Source organism: Schistocerca americana, unplaced genomic scaffold, assembly GCF_021461395.2.
Source record: "Schistocerca americana isolate TAMUIC-IGC-003095 unplaced genomic scaffold, iqSchAmer2.1 HiC_scaffold_86, whole genome shotgun sequence".
Taxonomy (NCBI): domain Eukaryota; kingdom Metazoa; phylum Arthropoda; class Insecta; order Orthoptera; family Acrididae; genus Schistocerca; species Schistocerca americana.
This window is the reverse complement of record NW_025726631.1, coordinates 634,079-659,023: the sequence shown is the minus strand read 5'-3', so window position 1 is coordinate 659,023 and position 24,945 is coordinate 634,079. Positions and strand designations below refer to the sequence as shown.

General features: G+C 42.1%; 1 long non-coding RNA gene across 2 annotated transcripts; it reads left to right on the top strand.

Moving 5' to 3' along the window:
- The first annotated feature begins 656 nt into the window (after positions 1-656).
- LOC124591663 lies at positions 657-20,940 on the top strand. 2 transcript variants are annotated; one of them, XR_006977213.1, is made up of 3 exons: positions 657-761; positions 9,258-9,550; positions 20,507-20,940. It is a non-coding gene; the product is annotated as an uncharacterized LOC124591663 (long non-coding RNA). The 2 variants fall into 2 exon arrangements; XR_006977212.1 differs by lacking the exon at positions 657-761 and adding an exon at positions 8,843-9,177.
- Positions 20,941-24,945: the final 4,005 nt, after the last annotated feature.

Sequence of the window (24,945 nt, the reverse complement as noted above, 5' to 3'; positions counted from 1 at the left end):
ACTATCTGAAAAATAATCCCATGTTCTGTCACATCTTAATAAGATTTCGAAGTGGTGCAAGGATTGGCAACACGCTTTAAAAACTCAAAAATTTAAAACTTCCCAAATATTTTTGTTTGTAAGGAAGAAATAATCTCCTGCTACGAGAATCGTTTTCGTTATTACAGTTACAAAGTTATGCATGTTACAGGAACATGTTGTTGGCCATTTTCAGTACATCAGCAGCACCGCAATTTGAGCGAGTACTATATTTGTTATAGTTGCAGAAATAGCGAGGTTCAACAAATAACGTACAAGATAATTTGTTATGCACACCACATCCCGCAACTGTGAGTTGCCTTGGTAGTTAGTAAACACAGCTTGACAGTAACGAATAGTATATACAATATTATCGGAGAAACAGAGCGAGAGTTAGAAAGTGAAACACCGCTTTGCAAACCTTTCTTTTTGAAAAAAGTTCTGTAAAGCATGTCAACTACGCACACAATAATTCAATTAATCGGTATTCAAACATGAGTTGTTAAGCAATTTATATAGAACTATCGTATAGTACATACATCATGTGTGTTCATTTATCATGTTGGCAATGCTAGTATTCAAATGTTTTCTCACACTCCGTTGTCAGGACAATACCACTGAAAGCATTTGAAATTTCTCAATTTTCACTCTAGCAGAAGGTAGTTTCGGACTTTGCCGATTATTACAAATGAGGCCTTATCACTGAAGTTTGTAACATCCGATATCAGCGGATAACTGCCATTGTGAGCATTATCATGTTACATACCCTTTACATAAAATATATTAGTAATTCTTAAATTTAGTTACAGACCATATATTGACCTTAACCATGCATAACAAGAAGTAATATGTTCGGAAGTATTCTCACCTGAAAAGCTATCAATCATGTACTGCAGAGTGAATCAGCCAGTCTACTCATTTTTATTTCCGCTTACTGGCAGTTATTCCCCCTCCTGCACAGGGCTAGTGATGACATCGCGTTCCTTTAACTGTCGCCCGTCGTTAAGCCATCCACAAGCAAAGTGAAGGCAAAAAATCTTGCATTCGCATATTGTTGCACAGTGCTAGGAGGTAGTGTGTTGAACACAAAAAATCGTGGCCGGTGCGGTGTGAGCATTGGGGTGGATGTGGATTTATTTATTTATTTCGTGTTCCATAGCTCCATATGGGAACATATCCCTGGATATAGAACGAGTCAAGGTTTTTACAGATTATTGTTTTGTGCACATATACATTGATCTTATCATTAGATTAAAGAAACTGTGAAGTTTACCATATACCCTTAATATTAGTTAAGATACAAGACATCTGAAAGAATATACAGTCATACATAAATTTGGGTATTGTTCTTAAGTTATACAGGCGTCATATACAGTTGTTGTTGTTGTGGTCTTCAGTCCTGAGACTGGTTTGATGCAGCTCTCCATGCTACTCTATCCTGTGCAAGCTTTTTCATCTCCCAGTACCTACTGCAACCTACATCCTTCTGAATCTGCTTAGTGTATTCATCTCTTGGTCTCCCTCTACGATTTTTACCCTCTACGCTGCCCTCCAATACTAAATTGGTGATCCCTTGATGCCTCAGAACATGTCCTACCAACCGATGCCTTCTTCTGGTCAAGCTGTGCCACAAACTTCTCTTCTCCCCAATCCTATTCAATACTTCCTCATTAGTTACGTGATCTACCCATCTAATCTTCAGCATTCTTCTGTAGCACCACATTTCGAAAGCTTCTATTCTCTTCTTGTCCAAACTATTTATCGTCCATGTTTCACTTCCATACATGGCTACACTCCATACGAATACTTTCAGAAATGACTTCCTGCCACTTAAATCAATACTGGATGTCAACAAATTTCTCTTCTTCAGAAACGCTCTCCTTGCCATTGCCAGCCTACATTTTATATCCTCTCTACTCCGACCATCATCAGTTATTTTGCTCCCCAAATAGCAAAACTCCTTTACTACTTTAAGTGCCTCATTTCCTAATCTAATTCCCTCAGCATCACCCGACTTAATTAGACTACATTCCATTATCCTTGTTTTGCTTTTGTTGATGATCATCTTATATCCTCCTTTCAAGACACTGTCCATTCCATTCAACTGCTCTTCCAAGTCCTTTGCTGTCTCTGACAGAATTACAATATCATCGGCAAACCTCAAAGTTTTTATTTCTTCTCCATGAATTTTAATACCTACTCCGAATTTTTCTTTTGTTTCCTTTACTGCTTGCTCAATATACAGATTGAACAACATCGGAGAGAGGCTACAACCCTGTCTTACTCCCTTCCCAACCACTGCTTCCCTTTCATGTCCCTCGACTCTTGTAACTGCCATCTGGTTTCTGTACAAATTGTAAATAGCCTTTCGCTCCCTGTATTTTACCCCTGCCACCTTTAGAATTTGAAAGAGAGTATTCCAGTCAACATTGTCAAAAGCTTTCTCTAAGTCTACAAATGCTAGAAACGTAGGTTTGCCTTTCCTTAATCTTTCTTCTAAGATAAGTCGTAAGGTCAGTATTGCCTCACGTGTTCCAGTGTTTCTACGGAATCCAAACTGATCTTCCCCGAGGTTGGCTTCTACTAGTTTTTCCATTCGTCTGTAAAGAATTCGTGTTAGTATTTTGCAGCTGTGACTTATTAAACTGATAGTTCGGTAATTTTCACATATGTCAACACCTGCTTTCTTTGGGATTGGAATTATTATATTCTTCTTGAAGTCTGAGGGTATTTCGCCTGTCTCATACATCTTGCTCACCAGATGGTAGAGTTTTGTCAGGACTGGCTCTCCCACGGCCGTCAGTAGTTCTAATGGAATATTGTCTACTCCGGGGGCCTTGTTTCGACTCAGGTCTTTCAGTGCTCTGTCAAACTCTTCACGCAGTATCGTATCTCCCATTTCATCTTCATCTACATCCTCTTCCATTTCCATAATATTGTCCTCAAGTACATCGCCCTTGTATAGACCCTCTATATACTCCTTCCACCTTTCTGCTTTCCCTTCTTTGCTTAGAACTGGGTTTCCATCTGAGCTCTTGATATTCATACAAGTCGTTCTCTTATCTCCAAAGGTCTCTTTAATTTTCCTGTAGGCGGTATCTATCTTACCCCTCGTGAGATAGGCCTCTACATCCTTACATTTGTCCTCTAGCCATCCCTGCTTAGCCATTTTGCACTTCCTGTCGATCTCATTTTTGAGACGTTTGTATTCCTTTTTGCCTGTTTCACTTACTGCATTTTTATATTTTCTCCTTTCATCAATTAAATTCAATATTTCTTCTGTTACCCAAGGATTTCTACTAGCCCTCGTCTTTTTACCTACTTGATCCTCTGCTGCCTTCACTACTTCATCCCTTAAATCTACCCATTCTTCTTCTACTGTATTTATTTCCCCCATTCCTGTCAATTGCTCCCTTATGCTCTCCCTGAATCTCTGTACAACCTCTGGTTCTTTTAGTTTATCCAGGTCCCATCTCCTTAATTTCCCACCTTTTTGCAGTTTCTTCAGTTTTAATCTACAGGTCATAACCAATAGATTGTGGTCAGAGTCGACATCTGCCCCTGGAAATGTCTTGCAATTTAAAACCTGGTTCCTAAATCTCTGTCTTACCATTATATAATCTATCTGGTACCTTTTAGTATCTCCAGGGTTCTTCCATGTATACAACCTTCTTTCATGATTCTTAAACCAAGTGTTAGTTATGATTATGTTGTGCTCTGTGCAAAATTCTACCAGGCGGCTTCCTCTTCCATTTCTGTCCCCCAATCCATATTCACCTACTATGTTTCCTTCTCTCCCTTTTCCTACACTCGAATTCCAGTCACCCATGACTATTAAATTTTCGTCTCCCTTCACAATCTGAATAATTTCTTTTATTTCATCATACATTTCTTCAATTTCTTCGTCATCTGCAGAGCTAGTTGGCATATAAACTTGCACTACTGTAGTAGGTGTGGGCTTCGTATCTATCTTGGCCACAATAATGCGTTCACTATGCTGTTTGTAGTAGCTTACCTGCATTCCTATTTTCCTATTCATTATTAAACCTACTCCTGCATTCCCCCTATTTGATTTTGTGTTTATAACCCTGTAGTCACCTGACCAGAAGTCTTGTTCCTCCTGCCACCGAACTTCACTAATTCCCACTATATCTAACTTCAACCTATCCATTTCCCTTTTTAAATTTTCTAACCTACCTGCCCGATTAAGGGATCTGACATTCCACGCTCCGATCCGTAGAACACCAGTTTTCTTTCTCCTGATAACGACATCCTCTTGAGTAGTCCCCGCCCGGAGATCCGAATGGGGGACTATTTTACCTCCGGAATATTTTACCCAAGAGGACGCCATCATCATGTAATCATACAGTAAAGCTGCATGCCCTCGGGAAAAATTACGGCTGTAGTTTCCCCTTGCTTTCAGCCGTTCGCAGTACCAGCACAGCAAGGCCGTTTTGGTTATTGTTACAAGGCCAGATCAGTCAATCATCCAGACTGTTGCCCTTGCAACTACTGAAAAGGCTGCTGCCCCTCTTCAGGAACCACACGTTTGTCTGGCCTCTCAACAGATACCCCTCCGTTGTGGTTGCACCTACGGTACGGCTATCTGTATCGCTGAGGCACGCAAGCCTCCCCACCAACGGCAAGGTCCATGGTTCATGGGGGTCATATACAGACATACATAAATTTGGGTATTGTATTAAGTTACACTGTACTTACGGAGTATGATTAATCAATTGTAAAGGTCCCCCAGTAAGTTTTAAGCACAAACAAGAGATTTTGCTAAGAAATTCATTAATACTGTAACTAGACTCATCTAAAAGGAACTGCTTCAGATTTTCTTTAAACGTTGGCATGTTTCCAACCAGTTCTTTAATGAGCGGTGGGAGGGCATTAAAAATCTTGGTGCCACTGTATAAAACCCCCTTCTGGACCATGTTTTTCTTTTTTAGCTCATAATGGATATCCAGTTTTCTTTGGGTGTTATAACTGTGGTATGATTTTGAATAAGATGCTATTTTTTGAAACAAAGCACATCAGGGAAAAAATATATTGGGCAGGTGTTGTAAGGATTTGTAGAGCTCTAAACAGATCCCTGCACGAGTGCCTAGGGTGTACTCCACACATAATTCTGATTGCTCGCTTCTGTGCATGGAACATTTTTTTGCTATTGGTTGATTTTCCCAAAATATTATACCATAGGCCATAAGTTGGTGAAAATAGCTAAAATATGCAGTTTTTATTGTGCTCATTTCCCTAGTGTCTGAAATTATTTTTAAGGCAAATGTTGCTGAGCTTAGCCTTTTGCACAGATCTTGAATATGGTGGTGCCACTTTGCTATCTATATGCAGATCCAAGAATTTGGAGGACTCAACCTTCAAAATCTCGTGCTCACCCATTTTTAGGTTCATTTCATTAGTAACATTTGTGTTAGAAGAGAAGTGAATGTAATTTGTCATTTTTAGGTTGACTGTAAGGCCACTGGTTTCAAACCAGTTTGTCAAATCTGCAAAAGCTTTATTTGCAGCCTCATTTGACATATTCCCTGAGAGATTATTAACTGATAACATGGTGTCGTCAGCAAACATGAGTATTTTCCCATATTCTGTACATAGTGCTAAGTTATTTATAAATATTAGAACGAGCAGTGGGCCCAGCACTGAGCCTTGAGGTACTCCTGCAGTAATGGAGCCCCATTCTGAAGATACCTGGCCACCATGCAGTCCTTCCACGATTACTTTCTGCTTTCTACCACACAGATAGGATTCAAGCCACGTGCCTACGGTTCCACCCATTCCTAGGGTCTTGGCTTTACTCAAGAGAATATGGTGACTTAAACTGTCAAAAGCTTTTGACAGGTCACAAAATATTCCAACCGTCATCATATTATTATTTATGGCTTCCATAACATTGTCAACAAAGGCATGTATTGCATCCACGGTTGATACCCCTTTCCAAAAGCCAAACTGGCTACTGCTGAGGATATTATATTTACTAAGATGCTCAACCATTCTGCTATGCATCAATTTCTCTAGTACCTTGGAGAAAACTGAGAGTAATGAGATTGGTTGATAGTTTGTAGCCTCAGTCTTTTCTCCCTTTTTATAAATTGGTCTTATAAGCCCATATTTTAGCCTGTTGGGAAAAACACCTTCTTCCAATGATGTATTACTAATATGGCAGAGGACTGTACTTATTTCTTTACAACAATATTTCAGTAACTTGCTGGAAGTGTTGTCAACTCCAGCAGAATTTTTACATTTTAAAGACAATCATTTTTTCTAATTCTATCACTGTAGTTTTTCGAAGATGCTTCTCATCTATTTTGTTAGTTAAGGTGTTATGCAAGTATTCTGTAGCATTCTTTACAGAACCCTGGCATCCCATTTGGTTGGTGACTGTTAGGAAATGATTGTTAAAGATATTAGCCAGCATTTCAGGAGCATCCACCGAAAGGCTCCCAGTTCTTAAGCTAATCACTTCTTTGGCAGACAGGCTTTTCCCTGTCTCGCTTTTAACATATTTCCATATGGTTTTCATTTTGTTATTTGATTTGTCAATTTCCTTTTTTTAGATACATACTTTTAGATTTCCGGATCACCTTCCTTCATATTCGTTACCTGTGTGTTATTTTTTCTCCAACGAATCGAAAACCTCGGCTTCTGGTGAAATTGTTCTCCAGTGCAAAATTACACTACATTCAATTTCCTACAAAAAGGGACTGTACTTTTCTTCCTCTTGGACCAATAATTTGGAACGGGTTAAAAACAACTATTAAATTGTGTACCATATCTAACTGCAGTAGAGGCATACTAATGGATAAATTGTGTTCCAGGGGTGAAACAGGCTGGGCTGTGGGAGGTGTGTGGAGTAGAGTGTGAGTGAAGGTAGCTCACTGCACTGTGTTTGTGCACTTCCCACCTCCATAGGTCTACAAATCTGAAGGTGGAGCTGGTGATTCTCCACTCTATCTCGTCCACTGCGTCACAAGAAGCAACTACAGAGTATATCACAAACTTATATGGCCCCTCTGTAGTGCACTATATGAATCACTGCCGACACAGTGCACAGACACGCTCGAGGAGGGTTTAGTTTGCACAACGTGCATTAACACTACATGGAATGCGAATATAAGGTACTAATAACACTAATACAGGTAATGAATATGAACAGAATCTACTTTAATCTCTGCATACTGTGCTACACTGCTACAGGAGAAATTGGTTCTTTATGGTTCTGTTCAGAAGACGTAGTGTTCTTCTAAGAAAGATCACTTCCACCATTGTGAGTACTGCTCACTTCTCTGTTTACAGACAGGCTGTAACTGCCCTGTGTTTCGTGTCCACTTATCTTTTGCTGATAGACAAAATAGCTTTGATGAACTTGTGTTTAATATAATCCATTATGGAGTCGAGGTAGCAGTTTTCGTTATACTGGTTATCACTGTTAACATTCACCCGCGATTCTTATACATATATTTTAACAGCGCGTTTCAAGATATGATGATGAGAGCATTGTCTCTTGAAACGCGTTGTTAAAATATATGTATAAGAATCGCGGTTGAATGCTAACAGTGATAACCAGAACTTGTGTTTATATAGTGAAGTTATTTCCTGTTTGGAAAGGGAGTAGGCCTATTTATTTGAAGGTGTTAAGTGAGCTATTATGTTGTCAGTTACTTATGTGGTGTTGGTGGGAAAGGGACTGGACTGTAAAAAGTGGCACCCTGCTGCTGTGTATTGTAAAACTGTGTAATTGTGTTTTAGGCACTTGGTGGTGAATTAATGGATGACTAAAAATGTTACTGCACTTCTCTCCCATTAATTGTGTTACAGGTAGACTGCATAAATATTTTCCATTCATAATTCATGAATTGCTGCATTTGCAGAGTGGGCTGCACCGAGTGGAACCACTTAACGCACATCCACAGTACATCTTCCGAGATAGGTGTGGCTATGTCTGATGGAATGTGACTGTTAATATTGAAGTCTATAACAGTTATCTGCTGTAACGCATTGCTTGACTTATGTTGAAATATCTGAACAACTGTTATAGTCTTGGTGACCTACTTTTGTTGCAGTGGATTAAGCCTCTGAGCCTCATCGTATTTTTGGAGAACTGAGGCAGGGTGATGCATTTGATAACCCTCGTGCTGTGAAAAGTATTCCAGCTTGTGACAATGAAATCTATGATGTCCTGTACATATTGACAGTGTGTCCTATTTGGAAGAGTCTCTTCAGCGTGGTAGACAATTGACAGTTCCAGCTGTTGAACTTTTTTACATGATATGAGTAGCGCACTCAACAACTGCAAATAAGTACCCAGTAAACTGAAAATAACTCCACTGTGTAAACATGAGTTCAGTGAAGCTATTCTGTCCATTTGCATAATACAAATGGACAGGAAATGCTGGGGAGCAGCACCTGTGGTGGGGGAAGCTGCCTTTCCCGTAACGGATCACTAAGAATCAGTTTCTCCTCTTGCAGTGTAGAACATTGTGCAGAGATTTACATACGTCCAGTTCATGTACATTCCCTGCATTAGTGTTGTTAGTAACTTGTATCTGCATTCTGTGTAGTGTTAACTCATTTTGTGCAAAATAAACCCTCCCCGTGGACATCTGCACGCTGTGTCACCAGCGATTCGTGTGGCATATTGTGGACGGAGAACTTTGTGATGTACCCTGTAGTTGCTTCTTGTGATGTAGCGAGGGGGATCACCTGCTTAACCTTCAGTTTGCTTACCTAGGAAGGAGGGAAGTACATTAATTTTTTACCATTGGAACAATATTTTTAGTGCCATAATTTGCAATTTTTTTCATCCTCTGCAAACTATTAGTCCTAGAGAAAAAGTGACTAGAACCTTTTTTGGCAGGGAAGTGAATGCAGGTTAATTTTGTATTGGGGAAGAATTTCCCCAGGATCCGTTGTTTTTGAGTCATTCAAGAACAAAAATAAAAAATTACCTTTAAACCTACCCCCACACCAATGCTCACACTCCACAGGTCAGGGTTTTTAGTACAATGTTTGTGACAATATATCCTAGAACTGTGTAAAACTTTGTGACTACGTGACTTTTCCCCTAATTTTCCTTCATTGACTGGACTAAATGTTAGTGTTTGGAACTGACACAGATAGTGAAGGGCTTCATCATCAAAGGTAGTGTTGAGATGTGTATGTAAGTAAACTGGTTTTCAGAATTTTTGGTGTTACCGTTGTTTGTATTTTTGCACGATAAGGCATTTAGCGACAGCTGTAAACAGAATGGCAGAAGAACCTTTTGAGAGGACGGAAAAGAAACCCGAGCCTGTCAGCATTACCTCCCCTGAAATGTAAGAAACTGGTGGATTCCAAGACAAAATTGTGGAAAATGGAGACATCTTCAAATAACAGAAAGAAATAAAGGCTGAAGAGGCAGGATCACAGATGTCAGATGAAAGTTACCGCAAAAAAGGTTAAGTTGGAAAAGAGTGAAAATGAAAATGGATGCTTGTGCAGTGACTGAAGTTGAAGTCATAAATTGAGGATGATGGTGAGTAGTTCATATAATGTGTAATGCTACCTACATTTGAACTGTTGGCCTAAAGTGCACTTACAGTATACTTCAGGCTCTTGAGTTGCATGCTGCTGTTGGCAGATTGTATATCTCTGTTTAGCAATGGAGCTGTTAAGGAGCACATAACTGTGCTAACAACACATTAAAGAACCATGTAGGCCTACTGTATACAGATTGTCCACATTGTGTAGTTATTTAGATTGAGGTGTAGTTTCTTAATAGATGGCTAATGTGCTACTCAGTATCAAAAAGTAATTTGTGTTTTTATCTTATCGGTTTTGTTTGAAATGCACAAACGAGGAGCCACAGTTAGTTGCTTGAACCTTTAACATTAAAGTCCTGTTGCATTATAAGGGAAATATATTTGCTACCAGTGAATGTTAATTTTTATTCCACGCACTCTCCGTTGACATTCTTAACTGCGAAAATAACAGTATTGGAGAATTGTACATAAATGTGTTGTCAAGGCAACACACTTCTAAAGACCAAGAGTAAAAGAAGTCAGATACAATGCACACTTAAAATTTACATTCTTCATTTGCCAGAGGAAAACTTCAGAATTGGGTGGTTGCTTTTACCAAACGATGCAGAACATTGAAGTTGTAGGTTGCCTCTTTTGCTATTTAACCACTGTATGCACTGGAATCTGTAATGAAAAATCTGTTACCTGGTGCCCTTTTGTGAGACTTACATTCATTTCTTTTTTTGTGACTCTTTATTATGTTGTATTTTAAATGTAGGCATACTTTGTGGCCTTCAGTCCAAAGGATGGTTTGATGTAGCTGGTTTGATACTAGCCAATCATGTGCAGACCTCTTAATCTATGTATAAATACTGCAGCTACATCAATTTGAACCTGCTTACTGTGTTCGTGACATGCACCACCTGTACAATTTTTACTCCCCCCCCCACTTCCCTCCATTAACAAATTGTATTTGCCACAATGCCTCTGGATGTGTCCTATCAACTGATCCATTCCTTTCGTTACACTGTGCCACAAATTTCTTGTCGTCCACAACTCTTTTGTGCATGGTGGGCACGTGACCCCGAGCTCGTGCAACTCTCTTTCCTTTCTGGGCTGCGTGCCTTCCCTTTCCACATCCCTTCCTGTCCCCGACCCTCCTCCTCCCCCCCTCCCCCCTTTTCCCTTCCCCTTCCCCTTCCCCTTCCCCTTCCCCTTCTCCTTCTCTTTGGGAGTCTGTTTTGCGCCTACATCCAGAGATGGACACTTGTGAACGAATGAAGTGATTTCTCTTCTTTTATCTCTACAATGTAACATATCTGCCCTTACTTTGCCCTTCTCTTTTCTCGATTCTTCTCTTTCCCTTCTTCTCAGCTGCAGCGCTTGAGAATTCTTCTCTACTTTCCTTTTCTTTCTTTCCTCCCTGTGCCTGTCTGAAGACCAACCCACACGTAGCCGGTGACGGGGTAACGGGTAATTCCCCACCCCAGATAGACAAGTAGGACACGTACGTACCCCCTGGTAAAGGCCAGGCCCGAGGAGGGGCGGTTACCCGAGTTGGTACTTTCCGAACGTGCCGATCGGTCCTTCCGTCCGTTTCTCGGGAGGTGTGGCCTGAGGTGTACACAATCACCTAAGGCGGGAGTGCCCTCAGAGAGGGCTCCCACTAGGAAGGAGAACGCCATCAGAGACGCCAGTAATCATGGTGGATACTTTTGCAATGGTTTCTTCTAATTCTAAAACTTCTGCCCACAAGAGAAAGCTAGACGAGTCTCAGCCACGGACAATTCTTCTGTCAGTGCCAAAGTTCCTAGTCATTTCTCAGTCTGACGAAGGTCGAGACTTCTCGACAGTCGACCCTTTCATTATTCAGAAAGGTGTCAATGCAATTGCAGGTCCTGTAAAGTCATGTTCCTGGATACGAAATGGCACTTTGTTGCTAGAAGCAGATAGTGCCCTCCAGGCACATAAATTGCTTCAAACTACGCTGCTACACACCTCCCCTATCCAGGCGGGAGCACACCGTACTTTAAGCCCATCACGTGGTGTGGTTTATACAAGATCACACAACGGATTATCAAATGAGAACATTAAAAATTACCTGTCTGATCAGGGAGTAATGGCCGTACAATGAGTCACGAAAAGGGTTGAGAAGGAATTGGTGCCAATCCGCACTCTCTTTTTGATGTTTGACAGAGTTCAACTTCCATTGAACATTAAAGCAGGATATTTTCAGTTCATGTTTACCATCCCCGACCCTATGCATTGCTATCGGTGTCAGAGGTTTAATCACACCAGCCAGTCATGTTCCAATATGGCCAAACGTGTAACCTGTGGCAGGGATGCCCATGAGGGTGCTTGTCCACCTCCATCCCCTTGTTGCATCAACTGTATGGGCGACCATGCTGCTTCCTCTATAGATTGCCCCATTTTCAAAGACAAACGGTTATTTCAGGAAATCAGAGTGAAGGAAAAGGTGTCGATCTTTGCTGCTCGAAAGTTATTCGCCAGTCGAAAGCCCACTGTGCCTCATGCAGGTAAATACAGCACTGTCCTTGCCTCTCCTCGGCCAACAAAGGAGGCGGCCACGCAGACTTGTGATCTCACCTTTAGTGCCACGGTCGTCAGATCGGCCAGTGCAAAGATCACCCCTTCAACTTCCCCACTCTATGGCTCACCCTTCATCGGGCTCTGCTAAATCACAAGCCCCAAAATCAGACAGCCAGACTTCCAAAAAAGAGCCTACTCGTGAAGATTTTTTACGTACCCCGACTTCACAACCGTCGATCCCTCCCTCATCTCAACGTCCTGTTTCCAAGAAGGCTAATTAGAAACCCAGTTCCTCTCCTTCTCCGCCACGGCGTGTCTCATCTACAGCACCACCTGGCGGTCACCGCGATTGGCCATCTTCTGTGTGGCCCAGGCGCACTGCTGGCGGCCGATCAACCGGCCGATTGCTGGTGGCAGCAGCTGCTGCCGAACAACCTATGGATCGGGATCTTCTGCCTTCGGCTGAATGCTGTTCCACGCTGTCGGTCACTGGCTCTGAGCAGTCGTTGAGTTGACGGCAACCTTGGTCACATTCTTCCCTTTTCTGTCCACCCGATGTCCATTATCCATTGGAATATCCGTGGCATTCGAGCCAGTTGGGATGAATTGTCGATCCTCTTACGATCCTACTCGCCGGTCATCTTCTGTCATCAGGAAACAAAGCTGCGTCCCCGCGATCACATTGTTTTTCCTTATTTTAAGTGAATCTGATTTGATCTCCCCTCTGTTGATGGCACTCCAGCATATGGAGGACTCGTGACTCTTCTCCATGTTCCTTCCAAACTGTTGCTGTCCATCTTTCCCTTTCTGGATACACCTTCTCTCTTTGTGCTGTATACATTCCATCGTCCACACCAATGGCAAGAGCTGATCTCCCTCATCTTCTTCGTCAGCTTCCGCCCCCCTATTTGCTGGTTGGGGACTTCAACCCCACCACCTACTTTGTGGACCTCTGCGTCCTTGTCCGAGAGTCTCCCTGTTGATTGACCTCTTCCACCAACTGGATGTTGTTTGCCTCAACGCTGGGGAACCTACATTTTTGTGTGCCTCCATATCAACCTACTCATTTGGACCTTTCGGTCAGTACTGTTCAGCTAGCTTGGCACTTTGAATGGTTCCCTCTTGCCAATAAATACTCGAGTGACCATTTTCCATGTGTCCTTCGATTACAGCCACAATTGCCATCTATGCGCCCAAGACACTGGAAGTTTTCTTAAGCCGATTGGACGCTTTTCTCCTATCTAGCAACATTTGATGACCGTCAATTTCCTAGCATCGATTATCAGGTCACTCGTGTTACAGAAGTTTTTCTTACAGCCACAGAATGTTCGATACCTCGTAGTTCCCCTTTGCCCCAGTGCCCCCCAGTTCCTCGGTGGAACGAGGTGTGCCATGACGCGATACGCGAGTGGAGACGTGCTCTTCGTGTTTGCCGCCATCATCCTACGTTGGCCAACTGTATCTGCTATAAGCAGTTACGTGCGCGATGCCTTCACATCATATACGACTGCAAGAAGGCAAGCTGGAATTTCTTTCGCAGCTCATTTAATACCTTCACTCCCTCATCAATTGTTTGGAGTCAGTCTGACAGATATCCGTCACTTCCAGTTTTCCCCCAACCTCTGGGCTAACTGTCATGCAGGATACCTTAGTGTACCCAGTCGCAATCTCTAAGTCATTGGGTCAACACTTTGCTGAAATTTTGAGCTCTTTGAATTACCCACCAGTCTTTCTCCTGAAGAAATGGGTTGCGGAAGAGCGACCAGCGACCTCTTGCTTTTTCCTCTCAATATCGTGAAAGGTATAATGCCGTTCTTTCTATGCGGGAACTCAGACATGCATTCTCCTCCTCTCGCTCTTCTGCTCTGGGAGCAGATGGTATCCACGTCCACATGTTGCTGCATCTATCATACACTTGTCTGTGCAACCTCCTTCGCCTTCATAATCAACTTTTGTGTTGACAGTACCTTTCCCAGAAAATAGCGGGAAGCTATTGTCATACCTGTTCCGAAACCTGGAAAGGACAAACATCTCCCCTCCAACTATCGCCCAATCTCTTTCACGAGTAGTGTTTGTAAGGTTTTGGAGCATATGGTAAATAGCCATTTAGGCTGGTGGCTGTGGTCCCAAAACCTTTTAACAACAGCCCGATGCGGTTTCTGAAAGCATCGTTCGACAGTTGACCATCTTGTTGCTCTGTCCACTTATATCATGAACAATTTTCTCAGCAAACACCAAACGATAGCTATATTTTTTGATACGGAGAGGGCATACGACACCTGTTGGAGGACAGGCATCCTCTGCACGCTGTTCTCTTGGGGCTTTCAAGGTCGGCTACTCCGTTTCATCCGTGAATTTATGACAGAGCACACATTTGAGGTGCAGGTGAACACTACTCTATCCCGTACTTTCTCTCAAGAAAAAGGGGTGCCCCTGGGCTCCGTGCTAAGCGTTGTACTGTTTGCCATCACCACAAATCCAATTATGGATTGTCTACTTTCCGATGTCTCGGGCTTCCTCTTTCTCGATGACTTTGCAGTCTACTACACCTCTCAACAGACCAGCCTTCTCGAATGACGTCATCAAGGATGCCTCGATTGCCTCCATTCGTGGAGCATCAAAACCAGTTTCCAATTTTCTCCCAGTAAGACTGTCTGTGTAAATTTTTGGCGTGGTATGGAGTTTTATCTGCCATCTTTACATCTAGGCCCTGTTGACCTTCCATTCACAGATGTCGCCAATTTTTTGGGACTTATGTTTGACAGAAAACTGTGCTGGTCTTCCCACATTTCATATCTTTCGGCTCGCTGTCTGCGATCCCTCAACACCCTCTGTGCTCTGCTCCTGGGCAACGGACAGAGTGATCCTCCTCCGCCTATGCTGCGCCTTACTGTGCTCAAAATTGGACCATGGAAGCATAGTTTACTCCTCTGCACAGCCGTCTATTCTTCAGTGTCTCGACTCTGTCCACCACCGTGGATTGCATTTAGCATCTGGAGCTTTTTACACCAGCCCCATGGAGAGCCTTTACGCTGAAACTGCTGAACCTCCGCTGTCCGATCAGTGAGCTGTCTGAGTCATTTTGATAGTCATCTGTCTTCCATGCCTGCTAATCTGACCCATGTTTCCCCCCCCCCCCCCCCCCCCCCCCCGACGCCTCCTTGAATTTAGGGTATGCAGGCAACCCTTCCTCTCTGCTGCCACCAGGAGTCCACTTCTGTCAACTGCTACATTCACTTTCCTTCCAATTTCCTAAAACCTTTCTGACAAATAGGAGTATGCTGCCACCTTGGCCCCACCCCTGGACATGCCTTCTCTGTGACCTTTGTCAGCTTCCCAAGGATAGTACCCCTCCCCCTAGTTTATCGTTGGGCATTAGCTGCTCTATGCACACAAATGGAGGATGCCACATTTATTTATACTGACGGCTCCAAGACCACCTTTGGTGTCAGGAAAGCCTATATTATTGACGACACCCCTATTAAATTTCAGTTTCCTGACCAGTGTTCAGTTTTTACTGCTGTTCTCCGTGCTGTCCAATACATCTGTTGCCGTCAGCGGATACAGTATATTATATGCTAGTATTCGCTGAGCTCTCTTCTCAATCTCCAAGCTCTTTATCCTGTCCACCCTCTGGTCCACCAGATTCAGGCCTGCTCCACTTGGGGGGAATCTCTGTGGCATTTCTCTGGATCCCAGGGCATGTTGGTATATGTGGAAAGAGGCAGCCCATATAGTGGCGAAGGTTGCTCTCTGTATTCCTCAGCCCGCCGTTTGCACGGTTCCGTTTGCTGGTCTACAGAGCATTTTATATTGTTGTGTTACTCTTTTATGGCACACTCATTGGTCTGCACTTCAGGATAATAAATTGTGGGTCATAAAACCTCTTCCCTGTGCTTAGACCTCTTCCGTCTGGCCCTGTTGTTGGGAGGAGGTAACTTTAACTTGACTCTGGATTGGGCATTGTCTTTTTAGCCATTGAGATCTTTTAAGTGGCGCTCCTCCTCTGCTTTGTCCCCACTGCTCTCAGTCGTGGATGGTGAGACACCTGTTACTTCAGTGCCCCTATTTTAAACCACTTTGTGCCCGTTTACAGCTGTTTCCCGATATATCTTCCATTTTAGCAGATGACTCGTGCTCAGCTGATCGTGTCCTTGAGTTTATAAGTGTGAGTGAGATGACATTGGTCATTTGAAACTCTTTTTGGGGAAAACAACCCCCTCTTCAATAGCACTTTTCTAAGATTTCCTTCTGTTTTTTTAGTTTTCCTCCTCATTAAGTTTCGCTCCCATTGATGCTGATTTCAATTCCTGTTTTATCCTTCACTAAGTCACAAATGGGCGCTTATGACCATAGCTATTTTGTGCACTGAAACTTTTTTTAATCGTATTGACCAACTAGGATCATGTTAACAACTTCAGTTCCTCATCTTCCTTTGTTATTTTCTATTTTTCCAGTATTCCCTCATTTTCTCTCCATAAAGTCTCTTCATTTCTTCTGTCCATGTTGTTCCCCATATTTTATTTCTTCTGCTTTGAATGCCTCCCAAATTTAGTATTTTATTTTTAAAACAGTTTCTTTCTGCTGTTTCTGGTTCTTTAATGTTGTTTCTTTCTAGATCTTTCCTTACTACTGTAATCCATGCTATTGTCGATTTCTTCTTTCAGAAATATAGCAGTATTTGCTTTGTTAGTTTATTTCCATCCATTCGGTAGAGGTGTCCAAAAAAGGTTAATCTTTGTGTGGCCATTACTTCATATATTTCCTTTATATTTTTGTAGATCTCCTCATTACTTCTTATATTCCAACCATCTGCAGTTTTTATTGCAGTTGTTATTTTTCTAATAATCCTTCTTTTGAGAACCTCTAATCTGTTCATCTTATAGTTCATTTTTAGGCATTAAGATCCATATAAACATTCTGGTCGAACCAGTGTGGTGTGGGGTTTTAGTTTTGTTTTTCTAGATATACATTTCTTGTTGTAAATATTTTTGGTCAAACCCTATGCTCTTTCCATTTTGTTAATCCTTACATCTATTGCAGATTTTTGTAGTCCATTCTGTTGAATAGTCTCCCAAGATATGTATATTTATTTACTCGCTCTATTTTACCTATTTGTTTTGCTGTGAATTTTGGCACATTTTTTATACTTGTCATGAATTTTGTTTTTTTCCAGCTGAAATTTTGAAACCAGTTCTGTTTGCTATTTATTCCAGAAGGTTTATCTGAAGAACAGCTTTTGTCAGGTTTTCTGAAAGTATTGCAAAATCATCCACAAAAGCCAAGCAGTTTACCTTAATTCCATTTGTTTTCCTTCCCAGATTCATTGGTTCAATTTTGTGATTTGTTTAGCTCCGAATTTCAGATCCTTACAGTTTTTTCTAGAACACAATTAAACAGTAAATCACCTTATTTTATTTTTATTTTTTAAGTTCTTATCACCAAACCTCAAAATTTTTATTTCTTTTCCCGAAACTTTAATTTGTTCAGAAAATTTTTCTTTGGTTTCCTGTACTGCATGTTCATCATACAGTCCAAATGATAGGGTATAGACCACAACCCTGTCTCACTCCCTTCCCAACCAGTGGTTCCCTTTTGTGCTCCATGACTCTTATAACTGCCATTTGGTTCCTGTAGAAATTCTGAATAGCATTTCACTTCCTGTATTTTACCCTTGCTTCTTTCAGAATTTAAAAGAGTGTATTCCAGTCAGCAATGTCAAAAACTTTCTGTAGGTTTACAAATCATATAAGTGTAAGTTTGCCTTTCCTTATGCAGTCTTTTAAGATAAGTCACAGGGTCAGTATTGCCTTGCCTGTCCCTACATTTTTCTGGAAATCAAATTGATTTTCCCCAAGGTAGGCATCTACCAGTTTTCCATTCTTCTGTAAATAATTTTTGTTAGTATTTTGCAACTATGACTTAGTAGCTTGATAGTTTGGTAACATCCACACCTGTCAGCACCTGCTTTATTCACAATTGGAATTATTACATTCTTCATGAAGTCTGAGGGTATTTCGCCTGTCTCACACATCATGCATGCCAGATGGAATAGTTTTGTTGTGGCTGGGTCTCCCAAAGCTATCAGCGGTTCTGACAGAATGTTGTCTACTCCAGGGGCCTTGTTTCGCCTTAGTTCTTTCAGTGCTCTGTCAGTCTTCCCGCAGTATAATGTCTCCCACCCCATCTTCATCAGCATCCCCTTCCCTTTCTACAATACTGTATTCATGTTCATTTCCTTTGTAGAACTCATCTATATATTGGCTCCACCTTTCAGCTTTCCTTTCTTTGTTTAGTACTGCTTTTCCTTCTGAGCTCTCGATATTCAGAGAGCTGCTTCTCTTTTTGCCAAAGGTCTCTTTAATTTTCCTGTAGGTGGCATCTATCTTTCCCTCAGTTATGCAGGCTTATAACGGCTTGCATTGTCCTCTAGCCATTCCTGCTTAGTCATTTAGCACTTTCTGTCAATCTCATTCTTTAGACATCTGTATTCCATTGCACCCAGTTCATTTGCTGCATTTTATGTTTTCTCCTTTCATCATTTAAATTCAGTGTCTGCTGTGTTATCCAAGGATCCTATTAGCCCTTCGTTGTTTGCCTATTTGATCCCCTGCTGCCTTGACTATTTCATCTGTCAAAGCTACCCATTCATTTTCTGCTGTTTCAGTCAAAGGTTGCCTAATTCTCCCTTTGAAACTCTCAGTAATCTTCGGTTCTTTCAACTTATCCAGGTTCCATCTCCATAATTTCCTATCATTTTGTGATTTATTGAGTTTTAATCTACAGTTCATAAAAAATAAATTGTGGTCAGAGCCCACATCTGTCCCTGGAAATGTCTTACAGTATAAATGTGGTTCCAAAATCTCGTGTCTTACCATTATGTTAGGTGACACATTTGAGATGTTGGAAAAGTAAAGCACTATATACAAGAAAGTGTGCAAACTTGTTGCTTATTAGCAGCACATACATGTGGAGGGGAGGCTGGACTTTGTGTCTGAAATTTGTCACACAGCACATTAGCTCTCAACATGTCGGTCACTGCAAATGGGGCACATATTGTGCCTCGGGGGTGTGCAGCATTCCTGGAGTGATTTGATAAAAGGCTACTGTAACATGACTCTGTAGGTCAGTCAGATTCTGCGGTTTTTATGGAAATAATGTTGATGTTAGGCCGGAATATTAAAGGCTGTGGGAGGGGTCTACCAAACCCACACTGGCGATCATTGAATATCTGAATATCTGGTTTAATTGTCCTCACACAATGACATCCAAGTGTGCTGGAGCACCATCATGTTGATAGACATCGATGTCCAGTATCCCATCTTTCTGTAATTGATAAATGACATACTGGTCAATTATTTCCAGGTAATTGAGAGCACAAACAGTCTCCTCCACAAGAAAGAATGGGCTGATAACACTGCACCGACACCTGAAAACTCCCTGGGTCTCTACAACACTCGAAAATTTTTTAGGCCACATGCCACATTGACTACGTTGTTGCTTTGTAACAACCATTTTCACTTACAAGGTAGCACACTCAGCGTGTGTTGACTGTTGTCACCTCTGTAGGTTGTACAATGTGCTTCTGACATCTGCTGTTTGCACTGTGAACTAGGTGCTGACAGCTTGCCTCACAAAGCATGGTCATTCATTGTTAACTCGCCCCATTTTCATGTACTTTGCAGAAAATCGCTTGGAGATTTATTCACTAACTTAATAAATATAATGCAATACTCTTATGACGTCTTAGATGGATCACCCTGTACAATCAATCTGAAACTTGCCATTGTCTCCAGGTCTCTTGCACATATACAACCTTCTTAGACGATTCTTAAACCAGATTACAATGAAATGAACACCCTTAGCTGCTTACAGGCATTGACATACGTCAACGGGGACAGATGAAAATGTGTGCCCTGACCGGGACCTGAACCCGGGATCTCCTGCTTACATGGCAGACGCTCTATCCATCTGAGTCACCGAGGACACAGAGGATAGCGCGACTGCAGGGATTTATCTCTGGCATGCCTCCCGCGAAACCCACATTCTCTACGTATTGTCCCGCACTACATTCGTCGGGGCACACATTTTCATCTGTTCCCGTTGATGTATGTCAACGCCTGTAAGCAGCTAAGGGTGTTCATTTCATTGTAATTTCATTCTAATGAGCTGCACGGTCACCGATGGTATCTGTTCTTTCGGACATGTCCGAAAGAACTGATACCCTCTCAGTAAATCTTAAAATTTTGCACAGGACATAAAATCACTGCTAACATCTGGTTTATCAGGCACATTTCTTTTTCATACCTTTCCCTGTCCATGTTTTTCTACTATTTTTCCTTCTCTTCCCTTTCCTACTATACCAAATTGCATGTTTGAAGGCACTGTACACTCTCTAAACTAAATGTTTTTATTTTCAGAAGCTACACGAAAAAGCTCTCAGCTCTACAGTCCGAGTCTGACCGACTTGTCCGACGAGCCACTGTCGGCGGCACTGCGATCGCAGGCCCCTCACGGTGTGCGCTTACTCAGGCAAGTGTCGCGGGGATTTGTTAATGTAGAGGCTGACTGTACGCTGTAGGTGTCTGCAGACTTCCATCATTAGAGGAACAGTTCTATGAACAGTACATGCCATTCTTGGGAGTGTGGACCACTTCGTTGGTTACTCGAGTTCCTCATCTGACCCCAGAACTGTCATTTACTGCAGCTAGGCATTTAGCACTAATAAAATGTGAGTTACATAAAATGGAAGTGTCCGACATATCAGCAGCCGTGAAGATATGAAAATTTAAAGGTATCTCCATTTTGAGCAGTACAAACTTTAGAATTATTATTCTAATTTGTTAATCCTGTGGTGTAGTCCATGTACTGTGTGAAAGTGACTTGTCAACATATGATCGAAGAACATTTATTATAAACTTTCCTGGTGATCTCAGTGAACTGCATTTGGTAATATCAAGACCTATGAACTGGTTAAGAGACTTACTCAGTTATAAAACTTTTGTGCCTGTGTTTGTTTATATTATGCATTATATGTATATTTAACCAATTGTATAAGAAATCTTTAAATAAGAATGTAAAATGACTGTGTAAACTTGTGACTAGTAATAATTGAAGGTTATTGGCAACGAAATGTTGTTGTAAGCTTGTAGTGTATCTTACGGAATATGCCCATGACACAGGCAAGTCATAGGAGCAATACACATTGGGTTCAGAGCTGGCTAGAAATAACTTTTTCAGTTATTTTGAAATTTAACTTAGTCATCTGCCAGAATGCCTATGATGTTGGGGGCTAGAATAAATCTGCAGTAACTCATTTTCTGTTGTAAAAGGCAAATAAAAGGTGTCTTATACCTAGCAAAGGTTTTACGTTGGTGAATCAACTGTTATTGAGACGACCTTTCCATCAACCTTTTTGCTTAATTATACATGGATCTTCTTAGGGTTTGTTGTACACGTTTCTAAATTTCAAAGAAGTATGGGTTTTCTGGGTAAGGACACCTTACATGTTGTGTAATCTATCCACCATGTGCTATGATCTCCTGCACCTACTATTAGAGTGGATTTACGTCTGCACCTGAGATCCAGCACAGTACGAGGGCAGTTCAATAAGTAATGCAACACATTTTTTTTCTGAAACAGGGGTTGTTTTATTCAGCATGGAAATACACCAGGTTATTCCCCAATCTTTTAGCTACACAACACTATTTTTCAACGTAATCTCCATTCAATGCTACGGCCTTACGCCACCTTGAAATGAGGGCCTGTATGCCTGCACGGTACCATTCCACTGGTCGATGTCGGAGCCAACGTCGTACTGCATCAATAACTTCTTCATCATCCACATAGTGCCTCCCACGGACTGCGTCCTTCATTGGGCCAAACATATGGAAATCCGACGGTGCGAGATCGGGGCTGTAGGGTGCATGAGGAAGAACAGTCCACTGAAGTTTTGTGAGCTCCTCTCGGGTGCGAAGACTTGTGTGAGGTCTTGCGTTGTCACGAAGAAGGAGAAGTTCGTTCAGATTTTTGTGCCTACGAACACACTGAAGTCGTTTCTTCAATTTCTGAAGAGTAGCACAATACACTTCAGAGTTGATCGTTTGACCACGGGGAAGGACATCGAACAGAATAACCTCTTCAGCGTCCCAGAAGACTGTAAGCATGACTTTACCGGCTGAGGGTGTGGCTTTAAACTTTTTCTCGGTAGGGGAGTGGGTGTGGCGCCACTCCATCGATTGCCGTTTTGTTTCAGGTTCGAAGTGATGAACCCATGTTTCCTCGCCTGTAACAATCTTTGACAAGAAGTTGTCACCCTCAGCCACATGACGAGCAAGCAATTCCGCACAGATGGTTCTCCTTTGCTCTTTATGGTGTTCGGTTAGACAACGAGGGACCCAGCGGGAACAAACCTTTGAATATCCCAACTGGTGAACAATTGTGACAGCACTACCAACAGAGATGTCAAGTTGAGCACTGAGTTGTTCGACGGTGATCCGTCGATCATCTCGAACGAGTGTGTTCGCACGCTCCGCCATTGCAGGAGTCACAGCTGTGCACGGCCGGCCCGCACGCGGGAGATCAGACAGTCTCGCTTGACCTTGCGGCGATGATGACACATGCTTTGCCCAACGACTCACCGTGCTTTTGTCCACTGCCAGATCACCATAGACATTCTGCAAGCGCCTATGAATATCTGAGATGCCCTGGTTTTCCGCCAAAAGAAACTCGATCACTGCCCGTTGTTTGCAATGCACATCCGTTACAGACGCCATTTTAACAGCTCCGTACAGCGCTGCCACCTGTTGGAAGTCAATGAAACTGTACGAGACGAAGCGGGAATGTTTGAAAATATTCCACAAGAAATTTCCGGTTTTTTCAACCAAAATTGGCCGAGAAAAAAAATGTGTTGCATTACTTATTGAACTGCCCTCGTAGTTAATCCATCATAGGGGAGTGGAGGGGGCAGGGGTGGTCATCGTGCACCCTCTTTGGTCACACTCTGGTGGTGCTCAGACCATCTGTACCAAAGGAGGACAAATATTTATCAAGTGCATACAGTAATTGTATACAGTGTCTTATAAATAATTTTTCATCAAGGTTACATACATTATACAAGTACCATGTAAATAAACAAAGAATGTCTTTCAATAGTCATATTTAACTGTGCATTTCACAGTTGCAGTAATTAATCAAATCACAAAAGGCTCCATTTTTGGTATAACTCCTGATGTAACTAATCTAGTACTTTTATCTTCCAAAGTAAACACCTGGCACACTTGGAACAAGCCTAGTGTTTTGTCTACTATACAGATATCTACTATACAGATATTCTAAAATGTGTAGTCCTCATTTTCAGGCTTGGTCCATTCAAAAAGTATCTGACTTTTAGCTACAAAATCAATCTTTATTCAGATACAATAGTTTCAGCTTCAAAGCAGTGCCCATCAGCTTCTACACACCTCTCCCAACACTGCTGCCACTGCTGGAAGCATCACCAGAAAGCCTCTTTCGGTAGGGCGTTCAACTGCTCCGTCGAATTCTGCACGTTGTCTTCCCTGTTCTGAAATCTGATCCCTTTCAGAGCCTTTTCCTGTGTACGGAAAAGCCAGAAGTCACTCAGTGCTAGGTCAGGGGAACAGGAAGCTGACAAACCACAGTCTTTTTTTGTTTTCCAAAAAAAACTCCGAATTAATGGAGAACGATGAGAGGACGCATATTGTCACAGTGAAGGGTGCCCACTGCCTGCGAGTCCAGCTGTTTGTATCTCACCGATTCACGCAGGTAACCTTTCGGTCATACTCCTCGTTGACATTAGGACCTTCTGGGGCGTACTCGTGACAGACTGCACCAATGGAGTCAGGAAAGATGGTCAGCATGACTTACACATTGATGCGGACCTGCCTCACTCTTTTGGGTCTCAGGGATGACAGATACTTCCATTGCAATGAGAGGAACTTTGTTTCTCTGTTGTACATGTAAACTCAGGACTCATCACCAGTGATTACTGCATTACAAAAGTTCGGATTACTACGGACAGTATCCAGCACGTCCTGTCTGATCTCCAAATGAAGTTGCTTATGGTCAGTTGTTAGAAACTTTGGCATAAATTCTCCTGAGATGGCATGAATGGGTTCAACACTAATTTTAACCTTGTGTGCAAGTTCTCTGCTCATGTTTAATCTACCCTGCATCACCAGTGTCCTTACGTTATCAGCTCTCTGGATGGTGAGGACCTACCTGAATGTGCTTCACTCTTCACTGATGCGTGGCCATCTTTGAAGTGGTCGTGCCACTCCTTTATATATGTGGTACCCGTCACTTCGTCCCCAAACACTTCTCAAATCTTGTCGATTCTATCGACCTGAGAATTGCCTAGCTTAAAACAAATTTGATGCAATAATGTTGTCCCACTTTTTCTGTCATTTTGTCCACACGACCAAATCCGATAACTATCTCTTATAAGTGTTCACCTGGCAACAACTAGGCAGTGACTGGTCGTTTCTGCTATTGTGAAAAAAAATCACACGTTTGCACTATGTACGCTTACCAACATAGAGGGGATGTGTGTCCCAAAGCCACTATTGGTGTCGACATAAAAAATAAGATTGGATACATTTTGAATAGTCCTCGTATAATGCTAAAGCACGTGCTCAGAAACTGAGAGCTCTCGGTATCAAATCCTGGTTGAAACACAGAGGTATTTCAGTCTGCCTTTACCCCAGCCCTAACCTCACCCTGACGGGAAGGCGTGAGACACGGTTCAGATTCCACGTTAAATTGTAGGTTCCCTTTCCCCGATTGGACAACTGGAGTAGATTAGGGACTCGCATGCCGCTAAAGTGGTATCCAATTGAAA